The following is a 16,208-nucleotide window of genomic DNA, read 5'->3' as shown; positions in this document are numbered from 1 at the left end:
CTGTGGGGCATGGTGCCACATGCTTCTCTCTCCATTCCAGGTGAGGGGTGTGGTCAGCAGCTCCTGGTGCAGAATGTTGCTTCTTGCATCTGCTTCTGCTTGGTTCTTGCAAATTTCACATGATCTGGGAATGCCATACGAAATCGAAATCGAAATAATACAGCTACAGGGAAAGAAAAAAACAACTACAGTTTAATCTTCATGGAATGGAACATTTCATGCCATGGGACTTCAGTACAAATCAAGAGTCCAGTACTCCCAGATTGCAGTTGGTACCTTTCAACATACCAGTGCCAATGTTTGAATACTGGTTAAGCATTCAGTATTGCTTCTTGTTATAGATATCTTGAAGTCACCAACAATATGATATTATTCCTACATATATTCACATTGAAAACATAAAGAGGAGTATTGTTCACTCCCTAAATGGCATTTCCAAAATTCATTTTGCATAATTTTATTCTGCATGCTGAAACAACCACAACCCCAGAAGCACAAAAACCACTTTTCAAGGACAGATTTTATTAGGTGGGTTCAATGGGTGAGACTTTCTTCCGAAATCTGGACTGGTTAGTGACCCTTGAATTTTTCACTTCTCTAATGAATTCTGGGATTATATATTTATTCAACAACGTGTATACTACTGCATTTTCTCTGTTTATACGACTCAAGGCATTAGACATGGTATCTTGGCGGATACCTTCTGTGTCAAACCATGTTTATCCTCTTTCTTTTTAAATCTCACTATAATCTGTATGATGTGAGGTAATCCATCAGTAGTATGGGTGTTGAGAATCCCTGCATTGGTGAAGTAGATGACCCTTTGGTTCCTTCAAGTTCTATATTACTACAATTCAGTTATATTTCTGCTTCCAGGACAGCACTGCCTAGTATCACTGTAACTTCCCACCCATTTCTTCCATAGTGATTCTGGAGAGGCTGCTTTGAATTTCTCACTGCTGAGAGGAAAGGGTGCAATGGCCTTAACAAATGATGAACAGCTCGAACAAATATATGACCTATTGCATTTGTGTAAGTGCCTTCCTGCAAAGGTCTCGAGCACTTCACAGACTTTTAAAGCCTTGCAACATGCTTGGAAGAAAATCAGGATGAAGGGGGGGGGGCAGTGTTCTTTATATAAAACCATTTATTCAAATTAAATGAATAATAATCATGTGTTCATGACCTTCAATGACACCTGCGTTCCTCTGAGACTATGCAGCTGTCAACTCTGGGGGGGGGGGGAGAGACTCCTGAGACTTATGCGTGCAGAGGAGTGAATGTTTTCAATAATTGACTCATGGCTGTAGATTCTGTTTCTGTATAGGGCATCATGCAAAACGGAATATCCACATCTGGAACCTACTATGCCCATTTTTGCTTTGAAAGGTGCTAACCAATTGAATCAAACATCTCTCTCTTCCTCGCAGAGTTTAAAGGCAAAATCAGTGCCTTATTCATTGAAGAAATCAAAACTTTGATTATAGCATTTTTACGTACAATGAAAGAACAATTATGAATCAATAATTATTGTCAATCTCTGCCCTCTATTAAGATGACGTTTTTTGTCAGAATTGAGTTGTTTTAGAGCAAATATTTTCCAGATCAAATGAATTCAGCCACTGGGGAAAACTGATGTTCTTACCAATTTACAAGTTAACTCCACTGATGTTTATGGGATAGATCTGCGCTGTTTGCCATTATGATATTATGTCTTGACCTCAGCTGCTACAACAGCTTAATTCCAGAGTGACAGCCACTGCTGTACAGAGCAAATGCAATCTACGTAAATGGGGTTCAGTGTCCAAAGTTCTATTCAGGTCTCTCTATTTCCTTAAATCTGAGATTCATTAACAATGAAGTTAGCTGAGGGTGGTTGATTCATGAGCCCTATTTCATCCTATTAGAGCAAGATATAAACACATATAGTGGTTTGAGTGTCTGACTAGGATTCAAGAGATCCAGGTTTGAATCCCCATTCTGCCATAGAGGATTGATAAGTAACCTTGGGCCAGTCATATATTCTCAGCCAAACTATCTCACAAGGGTTGTAGTGAAGATAAAATGGAGGAGAAGAGAATGAGGTAAAATTAATTTTGGTCCTCACTGGGAAAAAGTTGGATATAAAGAAAATGAATAAATAAATCCAAAGGATCCTCACTACCAAGTTTCAGGCAGGCAAGAGAAGGGTTGTCTTTTTTACAAGTAATTACCATCTTTGTTCACAGAATGGGTGCATGTGACTTTTTCTTTCTTTCCTACAATCCTGCAGTAGGATTGGGGGGGGGGGTCAGTTTTTCAATCAAAATGAAATCTGTAGTGGAACTAGTTCTTGCCACCTGCCACCAAAGTTCAGATTTATCAGCTGATTTTAGCATTTTTCTCCCGGCCAGACTTATGCTACAGGAATCAGGCTGGGCAGAAAATGTTGAAACAAAAGGAGCACAGCAGGAGTGATTGGCAGCGGGGGTTACTTTTCCTGACATACATATATAAGGAGTTTTTGTTTAAAATAGACCAACCTCATTCCCTTTCCTTACTAGTGAATGACATAAACCTACATAAACATCACCCCATCTGGGCCTGAACTAAAAAGATTGCTCATATTTCTTCTTATACTCCTCCCCATGCTATTAAATAAATAAGCCCTTTCTGCTTTAAAATAAATAAAAAATATATTCAAAGGTCACTGACCTCTCCTGCAAAGTTCAGATAATATATTTTCCATGTTTCATGTACTCTGGGCCTGTCTCTGTCTGTTACCTTTGTGCAGGGAAAGATTTGCCTCTACTTTTTCATCACAAAAAAAGTAGTTTGTCTTTCTGCCTTATAAAGAAAAGGCAGAAAGTTGCTAGTTCAGTGACTGCTAGTTCATTGACTAACTGATATGACAAGGACAATATACTGCCAGGCTCCTACTCAGTAAAGAGTAAAGAGTAATCATTTAAACTTGGCATGCTACCAGGGTTTGCTGTTTCCAGCCACCACCAGCTAAATGTTACCCGACTGCTGCTGCCACTCCACCCCCCCCCCAACATCCAGGAGTCAGTACTCCTTCCAACATCCAGGAGTCAGTACTCCTAATTTCCCAAGTAGTGACACGAGCTACACATGTCTAATAGTTTTGCAAGAGTTTCTAAGTAAACCGTATTGGAATATTAGGCATATTAAACACACAGGGAATGAGAAGGGAATGAGAAGGGAAAGAGAGTTTGGTTCTCTAGCAAATGTGGTTTGATGATGAAGGTTGTCACCCTCCCAATATTTCCTGCCCACATCCATTGGTTATCAAGTAGTGCCTGGTACTTGGCAGAAAGCTTGGGGGGAGAGAATGACATCAAAGATTCTTTAAAAAAAACTATAGCCCCAAGTACTTACTGGAAGTATAAACTGGAAGAAACAAAGAATTGCTCTAGGGATTACTGGAAACTATCCACCAGGCACTGGTTGAGGTTGACTGGAACTAACACCTTCCACTGGGTCCCCAAACTTCCCTCCCATGAAATTCAATGCCTGAACCAACCAGTCATGGGTTTGTCAGTATGCTACAGTTATTAATTCACTGTTCTTACTGTTTACTATTGTTCTATTGTTATTTTATTGTTATTTATGATTACTGATTTCTATGTACTGTTCCTTTTCCTCTATGTTGCATGTGAACTGTCCTGAGCCACAAGGGAGGTGGTATAGAAATGTAAAAATCAAATATTATAATATAATAAATATAATAATATAATATAATAAATAATTACAGAAATAAAAAACTTCCTATATATATATATTTTTTAAGGTTGCATTTTTTAAAAAGTTTTCCCCACCACCATTGGGAGACGGGCAGGCAACAGGACTTGGGTGTGGGAGATCTGCCCTAGCCACTGTCTTGCCTCACCTCACCTCTATAGAGACAGCCATGTTGATCAACCCAACGCCATAGTAGTCCACATCAGCTTAGGGTGTACAGCTCACTCTTAATGGGAGGATTAAGAGTGGGAGGGAGGATACAGCAAAATGGATGTAGGGAGGTTAAGAAGCTGCTACACAAGCATATCCATCTGTCACATCTGTTATCAGTGCCTGGATGGCTCAAATTGTAGCCCACCATTAGTCGGCTTGTCCAAAAGCAGCAGGGAATAAATTGAAGAAATAAATAAATGTACTGCCTCTCCATATCAGTTGTTCCATGAGGGTTCGATAGAGTTTGGAGGTGTTGTTGGTTTGTGGATGGACAAAGAAATACAGGTACCTAAGCATGAAAGTTTAGTTGAGTGAATTTGGGTAAATATAAAAGTAGTAGGAAATGAGAATGCTATTATTGTGGGGGTCTGCTATAGACCACCAAGCTAGTCAGAGGACTAGGATGAGATACGTCTAGACCAAATTACACAATTCTCAAAGAGGGAGAAAACAGTGGTCATGGGTGACATCAATTACCATTAATTAATTGTTTTGCCAACAGCTTCATTTCCCAGAAAGTAGAGAGGGGAGCCAAGGGGTCTGCTATTTTAGACTTGATTCTCACCAATAGGGAGAAACTGGTAGATGTAGTGGGCACACATGGTAGTAGTGACCATATGAATCTGGAATTTACAATTCTGGGAAAGAGGAAACCTTTACATAGTCGGATGTATAGACTGGACTTCAGGAAAGCATATTTTAAAAGACTTAAAGCTATGTTGGACAGAGTCCCATGGTCAGAAAGACTTAAAGAAATGGGAGTCAAAGAGGGTTGATAAGGTTCCACCTAATATTCTTGTTGACAAGCTGGTTAAATGCAGTATGGATCCTAATTCTGTCAGGTGGATTGGTAACTGGCTGACAGATCGTACCCAAAGGGTACTTATAAATGGTTCAGCATTCTCTTGGACAAGAGTGACAAGTAGAGTGCCCCGGGGATCTGTCCTGGGGCTTGTGTTGTTCAACATATTTATAAATGATTTGGATGAGTGTTTAGTGGGGATACTTATTAAATTTGCAGATGATACTAAACTGGGAAGGGTAGCAAACACAACAGAAGACCAAATCAGAATACAAGATGATCTTGATAGGCTCGATTACTGAGCTAAACTAAATAAAATGAAATTCAATAGGGACAAATGTAAAGTTCTGCATTTAGGAAGGAAAAACCATATACACCAGTATAGGATGCGGGAGGCTTATCTTGGCAGTAGTATGTGCAAAAAAGGATCTAGGTGTTTTAGTAGACCATACATTGAACATGAGTCAGCAGTGTGACTTGGTGGCTAAAAAGGCAAATGGTATTTTGCGATGTATCAAACAGAGCATCGTGTCCAGATCACGGGAGGTGATAGTACCGCTTTACTCTGCTCTGGTTCGGCCTTACTTGGAGTACTGTGTTCAGTTTTGGGCACCATATTTGAAGAGGGATGTAGACAAACTGAAGTGTGTCCAGAGGAGGACAACAAAGAGGGTGAGGGGTTTGGAGACCAAGATATATGAGGAAAGATTGGGGGAGCTTGGTCTGTTTAGCCTGGAGAGGAGACAACTGAGAGGGGATCTGATAACCATCTTCAAGTACTTAAAAGGCTACCATATAGAGGATGGCGTAGAGTTGTTCTTTCTTGTCCCGGAGGGACAGACCAAAACCAATGGGATGAAATTAATGCAAAATAAATTCTGGTTAAACATCCAGAAGTACCTGACAGGAGAGCGGTTCCTCAGTGGAACAGGCTTCCTCGGGAGGTGGTGGGTTCTCCATCTTTGGAGATTTTCAAACAGAGGCTGGATAGCCATCTGACAGAGAGGGTGATTCTATGAAGGTTCGAGGAAGTGGCAAGTTACAGTGGATGAGCGACTGGGTTGTGAGTGTCCTGCATAGTGCAGGAGGTTGGACTAGATGACCCAGGAGGTCCCTTCCAACTCTATTATTCTATGATTCTATGAATTTTTCATGCAGGGATGTTCTCTGGGATGTATTGGTTAACTACAGCAATTTCATGATAAGTCTATCATTAAGTATTCAGAGAAGGTCTTGAGAATATTCAACAGCAAAATAAGCGGAGGGGAACTCGGAAGAACATTTTTGGAGAATGGTTGTTTCAGCTATGCTTTGGATGTAAATTTAATTATTTATTCTGGAATTGAGCACACATGCTTCATCCCAAAGTAAATTTATTTGAAGAGCTACATAATCATCTCATTTCATCTTTTGTGCTGGAAATGGCCTCATATTCATTTTCAGTTCATAGAATCATAGAGTTGGAAGGAACCTCCTGTTCTTTAATATGATTACAAGCCTCTTTTATAACAGCTATCATTCCTATTCATTTCCTTGCTTCTGTTCTTTATTTCTTCCCCATACTTTATATTTTTAGCATGATGTGTTTTGTTTTCTATTGAGCTAGCATGCAGGTTTCAGTGATTATGCTTATCACCCAGGAGTTCATACCCACTAAACTTATTATCAAAAAGAAAAGGTGTCCCCATTTATAGACAATGGAAGGCACAGCACTTTTTCTGCTCTGACTTTGTATTTTCTCATACATTTGGGATGAAATTTCCAGGGACTGAATCTTTCACTCAAGGATATTCCCTGGCCATTTTCAGGTAGACAGGAGAAAAGGCCCATACTTGGGAGGAATTAAAATTAACATTTTCAGAGCACTCATTGGAAGGGTCTTGCAACCCCCTCAGAGGCTGACAGAAGGTCAGACCAAGCAGAAGGAGGCATTTGGAATCCATAAAAAGACCAGCGGAGTTATACAACAAGCCAAGAGGTTTGTGTTTAGTTCACCAGGAAGACAGGCACTAAATCACACCCTCTCACAAACAGCTCAGCAATTCAAAAGCAATAGAAATGCAAAGGAAGCAAATGTATAAATACTAGATACAGGCAGAGAAATAGTTGTACTGTTAATTGAGATTCAAAACACACTCCCAATACTGCCATGATTGGTGGAAGTGTAATGCACAGAAACCTATCAGCATAATTCTCCTTTGTGCCAAGACCAATTTTCACTCTGTGGGTTGATCAAAGTACCTGTCTGTCACTTACATTATCTTCTGACTCACTCTTCCCCCTTTCCTGTTCCGGCTCCCACTGCCCTTGTCAAGCTAGAACAGTGTCAGTTAGGTGCCTGAATACAGAAGAATAACAATTTTCCCTCATTATTTCTGAATGGCCTTAACTTTCCCATTCAGATCTATTACAATCACTGTATTAAAAAACAGGGTAAGTGTGTGTCAAGTTTAAAAATCATTAGTCACCAACTGGCTTCAAAATGCTTAATTTTAATAGATGAAGTAGGCTTGAATTATCGTCTGTGTCAATTTTCACAAGATGCCAAAAATGAGCCCAATGCAAACTTTTGAAATGATGAAAAGTAAATGTTCATATGTGTGTGAGTGTGGGTATATTTGATTGTTTCCCTTATCCTATCTTCCATGAAAAGAAAGATTTGAATAGATTTTTATGGGCAGAACTACACAATATCTAGTTTCTTTTATACAATAAAGAATCCAAGGGGGGTCATGATTATAGGAAAAGCATATGCACATATTTATATACATCTAATAGGAAAGTCTGGCCCTCATATGTGGACTCCTAAATCCGTCAATTGGGGGCATGCTAATGCCTGACAGATTTTTCTAGAAACTTGGGGGGATCCCCTATATTTGCACGATAATCTGAAATATATTAAATTTCCCCAAAATTATAAACAACTTTTTTCTGGACACGCAGCAGTTGCAGTAGATCCTTGGAACCCCGGAGCTGCTCCAGGCCCAGCCGCAGTAGTGGCAGATGATGGCAGTCACTCCAGGCCCAGCAGTGGACTCTAGGAGTCACTCTGGGCCTGACTGCAGCAACAGCACTACCACTACTATAAGCAGGCTCCAAGTTGAGTTATGGGTCTGAAGACTGCATGCACATGCAGGCACACTTGGACACAAATCCCATCTTACTAACCAGAGCCTTTCGACTGAAATGCGTGGATCTGAAAAGTAACTATTTTCCTCTTTGTTACAGGACAAAGTAGAATTCAGTAGGGAAATTTTTATTATGTCATATTGTATTTTATTAGTGACAGATTTTATTTTCCTGGGCTCCAAGACCACTGCAGATGGGGATTGCAGCAAAGAAATAAAAAGACGCTTGCTCCTGGGGAGGAAAGCTATGGCAAATCTAGACAGCATCCTAAAAAGCAGACATCACCCTACCAACGAAAGTGCATCTAGTCAAGGTTATGGTCTTCCCAGTTGCAACGTATGGCTGTGAAAGTTGAACCATAAGGGAGGCTGAGCATCAAAGAATTGAGGCTTTTGAACTCTGGTGCTGGAGAAGACTCTTGGGAGTCCCTTGGACTGCAAGGCGAACAAACCAGTCAGTCCTAGAGGAGATCAGCCTTGACTGTTCCTTAGAAGGTCAGATCCTGAAGATGAAATTCAAATACTTTGGCCACCTCATGAGAAGGAAGGACTCCCTGGAGAAGAGCCTAATGCTGGGAGCAATTGAGGACAAAAGAAGAAGGGGATAACAGAGAATGAGGTGGCTGGCTGGAGTCACTGAAGCACTTGGTGCAAACTTAAATGCAGTGGTCCCCAACCTTTTTATCACCGGGGACCGGTCAATGCTTGTCAATTTTACTGAGGCCCGGGGGGGGGGAGGTAGTCTTTTGCCAAGGGATGTCACCACCGCTGCCTGAGCCCCTGCTCCAACTTGCTTTCCCACTGGTGCCCCTGACTTCCTACTGTCCGCTGTGGGGCGCTGCCAGCAGCAGCTGTGCAGTGCCAAGCCGAGGGGGAGCCCCAGCCATGGCAGTAGCTGGAGAGCACCAAAGGTGAGCTGGCGGCAGAGTGGCAGGGCAGCCCCTAAGGCAGCAGCCCGGGAGGAGGACGAGGAGGGCAAGGAGGAGCCGCGGCCCCAGGGTTGGGGACCACTGCTTAAATGGACTTCAAGGAATGGTAGAGGACAGGAAGGCCTGGAGGATCATTGTCCATGGGGATCATGATGGGTCAGACATGACTTTGCACCTAACAACAACATTGTATTTTATTCTTTTATTCACAATACACAATACCTTTATCGGCATAAAGCAGATTAGCAAAATGAACAGAGATAGTCAGGATACATCAAGCAGTTTAAGTTTAAAAACTGAAGACAAAAATTCAGCCGTAATAAAGGTGACATTGGCATCCTTATCGCTCAACAAAAATTGGCAGATCAGGTCTTTTGAATGATTTCTCCATTTGGGTATAAGAGGTATAACGTGCCTTCGCTGGACAATAAACAAAGGACCAGTAAGATATGTTGCATGGTGTCAGGAGTGTTTAATTCACAGGGACATAGTCTATTTTCGAAAGGAATCTTGGCAAATCTCCCTTGTAATACTTTGGATGGAAAGGTGTTGAGCCACGCAAGCGAAAACGCTCTGCGATAAAGGGGATTTGCCAAGTTATAGAAATAAGCCAGCATTATCCCATGCTTCACTTGGAGACCAAGAGCACACAAACCGCCACAAGCTGGACTGGTTTGGGGAGTGGCATGGATAAATCGAAACATGAATGAATGAATGAATGTGTGCATGCGTACGTGCGTGCATGCGAGTGTGCGTGCATGCATACATACATACATGCATACATACATACATACATACATATGGCTCCTGTCAGACCTTCTGATGTACATGCAGGATCAATAGGCTCAGACCTGACCAAAGACCCAAGTGCATTCAGCCTCTGTCATGCTGAAGAACTGATCTGCAGTGTAGCATCTTCACTTCAAAACTCATTAAAATGGAGATACCCTTACTGAGGTAAAGTGCTGTGATATTGTATGAGCTCACTTCATAGTCCTCCTGGCAGCCCAGAAAAAAATGTCCATGTTGTAAGTTATCTGATTCTGCCTTTCTCACACATTTCTTCAAGCTACCTGTCACTCAAAAATCATTCACAGACTTTTATCTATGAGTCCTTCCACCTGACAATCCCAGTCTCCCTCCCATAGAATACATTATTCAGTTTCCCTGTCTACTTTCTAAAGTTAGACTTAAAAAAAACTGCAAATATGTTTTCTAAAGTCAAACCATCTATTTCTCATCCACATAGCTGTGATGACATTTCTCTCCACTCCCAACTTTTTCAGACCCTTCCTTTTTTTCCTGCAGACATTCCACCATCCCCTTATGTCCCCCTTGTGCATAGAGCAATGCTAGAGTTGCCACAGTCTCCTTAATGTCTAATCCTCTAACACTGGGAAAGCATTGTATGGCAGCACTAATGCAAGGATGAATTCTGGAATGTGGAGCCTGGAGAGAGGCTTATAGAATAAGAAAGAAAGAAAAAGGGAAGAGGAAAAAGGAATTGAGAAGAGAAAGAAGTCAAAACCACACATGGGACATAAGGGGGGAAAAAGGGGATTAGGTGACAATATCCGACTGCACTGAAGGGTCAGGAGAATTAAGCTTCAGAGCAGCTTGCTCAATGTGTGCTGGGATAAAAAGACTCTGATATGAATGGAGGTGGTTCAAGTGCAAGCGCTTTGTGGAATGCAATCAGAGTCTGCTAGGGAACATTTCAGGGAGTGACGCATTACTTTCATGTGACAAATAATGTATATTGTTTGCCAGGCAAAGATCTGAGCATACCCTGTCACTTTTACAAGATTGTCACAGAGGAAGGAAAATCTAAAGAGCCAAAAGGAACAGGGATGAGCACCAATGGATCACACAATTACAATGAGAGCAAAGAAGTCCAAAATGCACAGGAAAGCCTGGGGAATGTAATCTTAATTATTATTAGCAGCAATTGTTCTGAATTGAAAGCCATAGCTATTTCCATTAGACATAATAAGATTTTGTATTAAAATCAATATAAATTAAAAGTGCCCAGGGTCCAGTTGGTATGAGTATTCTTGACTTCAAATTGCTTGATTTTAATGGATGCTTATTTTCACAAGTAAAGAACATGGACATGCCAGAGGTCAGAACTGGAGGCGAACAGTTCAGATTCATGAAGTTTTTCCCACCATGAAATTCTATTGGCCAGGGAGTACTATCAGGGCTTGGCTCTATCAGTCGTTGGCATGTCTGTAATGATGCAGTCCAAACAGCATGAAGTTCGCTTTTTTTTTTTTAATGAAAATACCCAAATCTGTTTTTAATAAAAAATGTGTGCAATCAAAATCATAAGAACCCGCCTTAACATGACTTTTATACTGGCCTGCATGCACTGTCCCAGTATAATACTCAGCAAGATACTTGGAATTTTTTTTTTCAGTACAGAATTCAAAGTTGCTTGCACATGATCTTGTATCTAATTTGGATTTCCACCTGATTGGTTTTCAAACAACAGAGCCTTTTCCCTAGAACAGCCTCATTAGGATAAAATTAATCAATATAATATGTTAGTGTTTGCTTTTTTGAGGGCAGAATATTAATGATATTGAAGTATTGCAGACTTGTATTTTCTGCTTTTTTGAAAACACCAAATACCTCTTAGTACCTAGCCAGGTATTTGACAAGTACAACTACCATTCACACAACCATGTATACACAAATAGAGTTCTGTACTACTGTACTAGCACAGAATGACCCCTCTCTCTCACACACACAATCATACATAACACAACATTTCTATGGACTTCTGAGGGTAGAATATATTTACTTCCCTCCCTTTGTGCTGATCGTTATGACTTGAACCAAAATATGACCTGGAAGTTGAGAAATAAACAGAAAAAGAATGTCTTTACAAATATGTTTCTTGTAATAAAGGCTCTAGTTCATCCTTCCTTTGAAATGTGACAATGCAGCCCAGGACTATTTTTTCCACAGTTGCATTCCTTTTCTGCTGGAGTCTAAACATATTGAAAAAGTTTGATAAGGCCACAACAGTAATCTTTCCAGCTTCAGTTGTGTTTCAAAAAAAGATGATTAGGGATGGGCATTACCTCATGAGCCAAAATTTGGTATGAACTTGAGCTGTTCAGAGCCTCCAAACCAATGTTCAGGGAAAGCACCTTCCTCAAAAATTTACCGGACTTTTGTCTGGTTCAGCTATTTGGGCTATTTAAACTAAACAGCTGAGTTGTGAGAGTCTGCAGTTAACTTGTTAGGTTTAAATGTCTGGTATTCCCCCCCCCCCCTTCTCCCAGGGACAGCCATGGCACGGAAGAAAAGGGGAACCAAATTTGCCAATTTGGGGCATTTTGGCTTAGTTTGGTTCAGAGTTTAATTCAGGGCCTGATTTTTTGGGTTTGTACCCATCCCTAATGATGACTCCTTTCAGTTTTCCTGTGTGTGCTTGTATGCTGGTCTTTTATCGTATGCTATGCAACTAAAATGAACATTCAAGCCAGAGCATGCATAGATTACCAAGCAATGGAAACGGTAATTGTACACCAAAGTATATATGCGAGTATGTCTCATTTAAATCAATAGGACTTCTAAATAAATATGCGTAGGATAAGGGCTCTCTGTTTCAATGACATAAAGACAATCGAATAAAGATTTATTGAGATTTATTAACAATTCATAATGAACTTATTATAGGGAAGGCCCAATGGACTGCACAAAAATTTTTATCCACTTGCCTAATTTGTGAAGGTCCTCCTAGAGTTCTTCACAGTCAGCTTTGGCTTTCAACATTCTGAATAATTTGGTGTCACCTGCAAATTTGTCCACTACACTACTATCCACTACGTGATCTGAGACCCACATATCTGAGGGACCGCCTTTTGTCCTTGCCCCCCCCCAGGGCTTTATGCTCTGTGGGTTCTAATTTATTGGTCATTCTTGGCCCCAGGGAAGCACATCTGGCCTCAACTAACCTGGTGGAATAAGCTCCTGGAGGAGCTGTGGGCCCTACAGGACCTTTCGGCATTCCGCAGGGCTTGCAAAATGCAGCTCTTCCACCAGGTCTATGAATCATAGAATCATAGAATCATAGAGTTGGAAGGGACCATACAGGCCATCTAGTCCAACCCCCTGCTCAACGCAGGACTAGCCCTAAGCATCCTAAAGCATCCAAGAAAAGTGTGTATCCAACCTTTGCTTGAAGACTTCCAGTGAGGGGGCGCTCACCACCTCCTTAGGCAGCCTATTCCACAGTTGAACTACTCTGACTGTGAAAAACTTTTTCCTGATATCTAGCCTATATTGTTGTACTTGTAGTTTAAAGTAAAGAGAGGACACCCATTACTGCGTGTCCTCTCCTCTGCAGCCAACAGAAACAGCATCCTGCCCTCCTCCAAGTGACAATCTTTCAAATACTTAAAGAGGGCTATCATGTCCCCTCTCAACCTCCTTTTCTCCAGGCTGGACATTCCCAAGTCCCTCAACCTATCTTCAAAGGGCTTGGTCCTTTGGCCCCAGATCATCTTCGTCGCTCTCCTCTGTAGCCTTTCAATTATATCTACGTCCTTCTTGAAGTGAGGCCTCCAGAACTGCACACATTACTCCAGGTGTGGTCTGACCAGTGCCGTATATAATGGGATTATGACATCTTGTGATTTTGATGTGATGCCCCTGTTGATACAGCCCAAAATGGCATTCACCTTTTTTACCACTGCATCACACTGCCTACTCATGTTTAGTTTACAATCGTTCACATACAGTGTTACCTAGAAGCGTATCCCCCATCCAGTAGGCATGCTTTTCATTTTTCTGACCCAGATGCAGAACTTTACACTTGTCTTTATTAAATTGCATCTTTTTCTCATTTGCCCATTTTTCCATTGTGTTCAGATCTTGTTGAACTCTGTCTCTATCTTCCGGAGTATTTGCCAGTCCTTCCAATTTGGTGTCATCTGCAAACATGATGAGTAGTCCCTCCACCCCCTCATCTAGATCATTAATAAATGTGTTAAAAAGTACCGGGCCGAGCCCCGAGCCATGAGGGGCTCACCTCTCTCCAGTCTGATGCAGCCAACGGAAACAGCATCCTGCCCTCCTCCAAGTGACAACCTTTCAAATACTTAAAGAGGGCTATCATGTCCCCTCTCAACCTCCTTTTCTCCAGGCTGGACATTCCCAAGTCCCTCAACCTATCTTCATAGGGCTTGGTCCCTTGGCCCCAGATCATCTTCGTCACTCTCCTCTGTACCCTTTCAATTTTATCTACGTCCTTCTTGAAGTGAGTCCTCCAGAACTGCACACAGTACTCTATGGTTGAGGCTGGCACAACAAGAAAGATTTATTGGCCCACCTCCAAGATAATGGGTGTTTGGCAGCTTTGCTTTCATCTGCCCCTCCCCTCTTCCCACCTCCCATATGAGTTTCTGGGAGAAGAGATAGGTTATTGTTTATATTTTTTCTACCGTTGTTCTCTTATATTGTTCACTGGATTGTGATATTTTATGTCTGGGGTTTTAATGGGGTTTTTAATGGGGTTTTATTCAGATTAGTGTAACCCTCCATGAGCCATTGGGAATGGCAGGCAATAAATCTAAGTACAATAACAAAAACAACAACAACAATAATACTCAACCCGAGTACCTGATCACTGATGTATACTGAGCCTTGTGTTATCCCACTGCTTAATTACCTTCATTGTGTGAACTGTCCATTTATTCCTCCTCTTTGAAGAAGAAGAGTTGGTTCTTATATGCCACTTTCTTCTACCAGAAGGAATTTCAGAGCAGGGCTGAATCTGCACTTATTTTTTTTAATCCATTGTGGATCCTGCTGAATCCAGATCGATTTGAACTCAAGTCTTCCTCTTTCCCCCCTCCCCATTGAAACAGAAAAGTGTTTTGCACATGCTTAGGGAGGCTCAGAAGGGGAGGGGGGACCCAAGCGCAGCAGGAGCTTCTTTCTTTCTTTCTTTCTTTCTTTCTTTCTTTCTTTCTTTCTTTCTTTCTTTCTTTCTTTCTTTCTTTCTTTCTTTCTTTCCTCACAGAGGACTAAAACATGAGTGGCCTCCTGCTTGCAAATATTGTTTGCAGCTCTCCCCCCAGGAGACCCCTCCCACATTTTCCCTCTGCCTTGTCACAGCTTTTTGCCTCTCAACAAGGTTGCAAGGGAAAACAAAACATACTTTCTCCCCCCCCCCCCCAATCCTTGACTTGTCAACTACAGCAAGCCACCAATCACAGCAGGGCAAGTACAGAGGCACTGGGGTACCAATATGGCATATCAAATATACAAAAATGACTTTTATGGAGTCTTCAAATTTCCATTTATTCTTTTATATAAATCCCAGCACGTTTCGCTCTTTGGCTTTATCAAGGGACTTCAAGGGACTTATCAAGGGAGTTTCAACAATTGCTATTCATAGCTAAGGGCATTCCAGCACAGCAATTCTCTCATGGACTGAACCTTTCTCCCCCACCACCACCCTAATTTTTTTTTAAAGGCACTTCTGCATTACTATGCGGTAATGCCACAATACAGAGGCATTTTTAATAAAAATCAACACTTCCACATTGCTATGGAATGATACAGCATCCCCCCACCCCCTTTTGGGGATTCGTGTTCTTTTGGACATTATATATGTCTGGGTAGATTTCTTAGATGTTCAACATGATTACTGGAGCCCAAAGAGTTATTTTATGTAAACGGTTCACTTAAAAACAAAGCACACACACTGCTGAATGATTGGGGATACTTATTAAATTTGCAGATGATACTAAACTGGGAGGGGTAGCAAATACAACTGAAGACAGCAACAGAATACAGGATAATCTTGATAGGCTCGAGAAGTGGGCTAAACTGAATAAAATGAAGTTCAATAGGGATAAATGTTAAGTTCTGCATTTAGGCAGGAAAAACCAAATACACCAATATAAGATGGGGGAGACTTGTCTTGGCAGTAGCATGTGCAAAAAGCATCTAATAGTCTTAGTAGACCATGGGGCTTTCCGCACCGGGATCTTTGTAGCAAATTGGTTGCTGAATGAAAAATCGCCATTTAAAATAGTGCAATTCGTCGTTATGCATACCTGCCTTTGTAGTAGAATCCAGTTGCGTTTTGTAGCGTTTCCCACAGGCTTCCAGTCTCGGCAAAAATCGCTAGAAAGGAAGCACTATTGCCGAGCTCGTCCCGCCCCTGGCCGTCAAGCAGCCAATGGGCAGCCGTTAGCATGCTCCCAAACAGCCCCTTTCCCTTTAAGAAAGGTTTAAAAAAAAAAAAAAACAGACCCATTGCAACGAATCTGTGTTGATTCGTTGCAACGGAGAGACCCATCCAGCTGCCTGGTGTGTTTGAGCTGTCGTTTGATTGTTGCCACGCTCCCTCCGAGTGAAAAAAAAAAATCC

This window comes from Paroedura picta, chromosome 2 (assembly GCF_049243985.1).
Source record: "Paroedura picta isolate Pp20150507F chromosome 2, Ppicta_v3.0, whole genome shotgun sequence".
NCBI lineage: Eukaryota > Metazoa > Chordata > Lepidosauria > Squamata > Gekkonidae > Paroedura > Paroedura picta.
This window is presented reverse-complemented; position numbering follows the sequence as displayed.